At 35.3% G+C, this 5,397-nt stretch overlaps 1 long non-coding RNA gene across 5 annotated transcripts; it reads right to left on the reverse strand.

Moving 5' to 3' along the window:
• Positions 1–1,566: 1,566 nt before the first annotated feature.
• On the reverse strand, positions 1,567–4,927 carry LOC114763117 (uncharacterized). Of its 5 annotated transcripts, none has more exons than XR_003742320.1 (4): positions 3,880–4,927; positions 3,492–3,738; positions 3,250–3,397; positions 1,567–1,727 (listed from the first exon to the last, which is right to left on the reverse strand). It is a non-coding gene; the product is annotated as an uncharacterized LOC114763117 (long non-coding RNA). The 5 variants fall into 5 exon arrangements; XR_003742318.1 differs by lacking the exon at positions 1,567–1,727 and adding an exon at positions 2,637–3,048; XR_003742319.1 differs by lacking the exon at positions 1,567–1,727 and having other exon boundaries at positions 3,208–3,397; positions 3,880–3,966; positions 4,742–4,927.
• Positions 4,928–5,397: the final 470 nt, after the last annotated feature.

Raw genomic sequence — 5,397 nt, forward strand, 5'->3', positions numbered from 1 at the left:
ATTAAGAAAAGAAAAAAGTCTTCAACACCACATTGATGAAAATACTTAATTTTAAGGAGCCACTTATACTTAATTATTTATTCATCCCCGGAGCCAGCTTGTTAAATAATGATCACACACTCATAAATTATAGGGTTAAAGTATATCCAGTATCTCGAAGTATTTTCTTAGGTGCATCCAGCGCCCTACAATATTTTATGGTACATCCAGCATCTCGAAGTATTTTCTCAGATGCATCCAGTACCCTAAAGTATTTTATAGTGCATCCCGAAGTATTTTTTAGAGACCCTAACATCCTGAAATATTTTTTTTGCCTTGGTGCTAGATACACAGAAAAATATTTTTAGGTGCTGGACACATTTAAAAAACCTTTGAGATGCTAGATGCATAAAAAAATACTTTACGATACTGGAAGCACTTGAGAAAATACTTCAAGGTACTGGATACACCACAAAATATTTTAGAGTGTTGGATGCACCTAAGAAAATACTTCAAGGTGTTAGATGTACCTTAACCCTAAATTATATTGCCGCATTATTACCAATTATATGGCTCTTGTTAATAAAAATAAATTAAAGTTTTACCCCCAACAAAAATACATGAAAGAAAGACATCATTTGATGAATGAATAATTAGAATATATCTTCTTTTTATTATTTAATATCAATCCTCAAAAAATTAAATATGAAATCTTTCTGATGCAAAACTAACATGAAATCAAATAAGAAGAGGCCGGACCAACTTGTCATATTAGGGATTTATAGCTAAATGATTAAGATTGTGAATTGCAAATAATATCAATAAGTGTGTGTGTGTGTGTAAATACTAAAATCTGCTGTGATTGGATTGATTCCAAAATACTCAATTCTCTTTGAACAAAATTGAGATTGTGAATATTATGAATAAAAAATTGCATTAGATGAATTACTTTCAATCAGACCATATAATAATATATAAAAGATTGTTATATTACAAGATATATTAAGATTCATGACAAACAGTACTATTTGTAAATTTTATACAGTGTATTTTATTCTGCTATCCTCAATACAATGCGAAAAAAGTTAAAGTGAAAAATGAAATATGGGGAGATTTTCCCCATAATCAAAACGTTGAACAAGAGAATCCAATGAAAGGACCCACATTCCAAAAACTGTCTAGCGTCAAAGTTCTTGCTGCTAGCTTGGGCCCCTCAAAGTGGCAATCCCACTGTTTGGTATCGAGCAGTGCTTCAATCTCTTTCTTTAACTCCTTTTTTTTTGTAATTCTTTTTTCTCTTCTCAAACAAAAATTATGATGGCCACTCCACCCCACACACACACACTATTCAATAGGGCTGCTGGGAGATATCTTAATCTGGTTTCTGCTTTTGAGAGTTTGTTCGGCAAAGCTCAACTATAATGCGCTGTTTTATATGGTTATGGCAATTTGTGGGCCCAAATTTGCCGTTCACTTTTGCTATAATCATTCCACTTCCACCTTCTTAACTGTATATTCAGATAAGTCTTCCCCACAATGCAGGCTCCTAATCTTTTGTCCTCTTCACTCAAAGCATCACACCCCATTTGCCTCTTCAAGAACTGTGACATGTAACTAATCTTTAATTTCCAATACAAATATTCATCTTCCATCCAGTGATGGAGGCATTATTCGAATCTGCTGAATAATTTCAAATCTGTCCCGTGATAGGCTACAACAGGAGGAATTGGCTTTCCTCATTTCTATTCCTTTTTGTTTGAATAAGAAAAAGGATAATAGAATAATATGAGAAAAACCTTCCAAAAATTTTAGAAATTTTTTATTTTAATATTCTCTCTCTCCCTATTTTCCGTCTATCTAAACAGAGCCTTACAAATCATATATGTGCTTGAAAACATGTTTGCTTAAATGGTCACCAAAGTTGGCAGAAGGACCTCTCAGCTAAGGACTGTTAAATTGCAATGTAATCATTATTTTTTCAATGTAAACATTAATCCAGAATATGACTCACAGACATAGTCATGCATAAGTAATTTATATGCATTACAACTACATGAAACAAAATGATTAAGGAGACTGATAATCAAAGTTTAGACTATTTGATAATCACTTTCTCCGTCACCTAATTATGTCGGCATGTTAACAAGCTTCGATTTTTTGTATGATTTGTTTTTCATAAAAATAGAACAAAATAAAGCCAGCAGAGAATGCCCAAAAGCCCAAATCCAACCAAAAAGAGCAACCAAGCAGGACAACACTTAAACCAGCACTCCAAAATAAAAAGGTGAAAAAAGAATTACTACCCTCAAACAAGCACTTTAGTAATGTGTCCAAGTTCAACATGTGAAATGGTTGTCATAATCAGAACAAAGACTTTTAGGTAAAGGGGTAGGAGACAGCATGAATCTTCAAAACAACACTATCTCTGCCCCATCTGGGATTTGATTGAACATCAAGTGGAGTCCCAACTTCCTTTTTCTTCTTTTCGTATTAAATTTTATAGTCCTAATTGGACTATCATAGTCCTGTTTGAACAATAGCAGCTACACCTCTTAGTCTTGCACACTTGCAAGAGAATTATGGCCCCACCATCTCAGTTGCCCGGCTGCCCTTACTGCTTTTTTTTTTTTTTTTAATTTCTAACTTTGAGAAAGATAGCACAAAATCAATAAGATAATCACATAGTATAAAATCAACTTTACATACATGATTTGATTTATCTTAATATTTGATTTTTCAAGAAGATGAAGTACAATAATGGGCATCTCAAGTGCATAAAATATTCCATAAATAACAGAAAACTTTAACCTGTGCAGTCTCTGAGAGAGAGAGAGAGAGAGAGAGAGAGCACTTAGATACAAACAGTCATACTCAGCTGTAACTCATGGTAATAATCTAACTTAATTAAGGCGTGATCCCTCACGTCCTTAACTTTTTATCTGTACGGATTGATCTCTATTTTTTCCGGCGAGGAGGGGTGCTCTAGATCAGAAATCCTATTTTTGTTAAGGGTTAGTTGTATTTCTCGTTTGGGTAATGATCCTCAGGCAAGAGACAGATGTTGGGATCCTAAGCGAAAAAACCAACTAGAGTAGAAAGGAAGGAAGGCATATAATATTAAAAAACTAAGCATGCTTTTTGAACCAAAGTAGGCTTTATATAATCACCATGCGGGTGCAATGCAAGCAAGACTGAAGAGTCACAACTGCAGCTCATCACAGCACAGCATAACTCAGTCTTGTTTGTGCTCAATGGAATGCCTATTCATACCTTTTTCCTGAAACAGAGTCTTATCAATGTTCATAACGCAAGGATTCACGCTTGTCCCCTAGCACAGTCATGTAGTGGGATACTGCTAAAAAGCCTGCAGATTTTATTGTATTCCAACTCGCATTGCAACCATAGCCATTAAGGGGCCCTGCATCAAATATAAATTATTGGCACTCAAGGGGCCCTTCGTTTCACTTCGTGTACAATGATTTAACCTGAAAGTGACGGATTACCACACATACATATAGAATCACCAGATCAGAAAATGGTTATTTGACAGTGCTGCAGCTATGTAACCCTTTTCACCCGGTCCCATTTGGCTTGTTTCATTCGGCAACACAGACGGACACGCAATTATGACCCTTTTGGATTTTTTGAAGACGAAATATTATCCAAGGGAGCTTCAGGAAATGAAGAACATAAGCAACCAGGAATATATTTCTCGTTTATGAAGGTAAATTCTCGACTCAGTTGTCATTCGTACTCCAACTCAACATGCAGGCAAATAAAAAAAGTCTATAAGCCAACAATCACACAGTATAATAAAAATATGTGCTAAATTAAAGTGGTGGGTTAGCATGAAATTCGTTTCTTCTGATATATCTAGGAAACACAGTGAATTATATGAACCTTGATTTAGTCTGAACAATCATTTGGCTGTCACTTTTCATTAATTTGTTTTATTCATCAAGTGCAGCTGTATAGCACGATGTCATCCTGCAAGAGAAAACCGTCCCAGGGATTGATCCTTTGGTTAACTGATATTAGTTCACAGTCATTGACATAAGAAAGTCAAAACTTTAATCAGTAACTCTTTATCACTTAAATTAAATCAAGAGTTAATACAAATGCTAGTTTGTACTGTTAGAAAATGGCTCCATATGTCACGGCAGCAGCTGCTGCAGCCTGTGGTATTTATGCTATTTATTTGCTATAAAATCCCATTGCTAAATGACAGAATTAACTGCAACACATATTAAAAGGAAAACATAATTGCTACCCACGCAATTGTTTAATGGCAAATTCGGTGACCTTGCATGAAGTAGAAATAAGCCTCACAGTCCATAGCAGGTTGCATAAATATATGAATAGATAGAAAGATTGTTAAGAAAACAAAATTTTTGAACTTAGACACCAAGTTCCTTTAGACCCAAAAAAAAAAAAAAATGCCGTGCATGCCCAGAGTATAAGTAACTGCCAAGACTTTAGGCTTCTTTCTTAAACGTCATTAACAATGATTCATTTCAGCTGGCACAATATCAAGATAGAAGAGTAGCCTGATAATGAATTGAAAGGATATCTTATTGTAGGTAATATCAGACGAACAGCGAAGAAAAAAAAGAGACTTTTAGGTTACAAGTTCACCGTAGCACTTGCGATATCGTGCGGCGAGCATGTGAGACATGAAACGCCAATTTACTCTGCAACCCCCAAGGAATCAAAGTTGATTTGACAGTAAACAGAGAGAGCGAGAAAGATAGAGATAACCCACCATTTCCAAAGTGCGCACACATTGGCTGATAATTTTTTGCAGTAGAATTTTTTTATAACCATTCACCCAATTTAGTCGAGAAAAAGAATATTTGAACGCCACGGAGTCCAGTAGATGTCTAGTCCACATATGTAATAAACAAACTACAAAATGAGAACAGATTAACAATTCGCTCTCAATTGTATCATTCAGTATAACACAACTAAGAAAACCAATATCAGCAAATATCTTAACCTTTCGAATGTGATAGAAGCGAGGGTGATAGCATATATAACTTCAAGGTAAATATTTGAGGACAACATATTTCAAAGGGATCAGTGCATATGTATCTTCCCCCAGAGTCCTGGTGGCAGGGTCAAATCTTTTTCCTTTAGATGACTTAATTTTTTGGAAGATTTTTCCAGAAGCCACTTGTCCCCCCCCTCCCCAAAAAAAAAAGAATTTAGCAATCATTCAGTTGGTTTCAGGGGTTGTTCTGGGATCCTCTGTTTGAAGATTACAGCACGAAAATTTCAGATGCAGTGATTGATGCATTGATATGACAAGTTAAGCCCTTCACCAGTTGAGTCACTTGAACACAAAAGTTTTAGCAAGTGCTCAGTGGTATTATTCGAGTGGCGGCAAATTTAGGGTATTGGTGATGGACGGATTTATAA

Source organism: Neltuma alba, unplaced genomic scaffold, assembly GCF_004799145.2.
Source record: "Neltuma alba isolate B1F8T4 unplaced genomic scaffold, ASM479914v2 tig00001760_pilon, whole genome shotgun sequence".
In the NCBI taxonomy this organism is placed as follows: Eukaryota; Viridiplantae; Streptophyta; class Magnoliopsida; order Fabales; family Fabaceae; genus Neltuma; species Neltuma alba.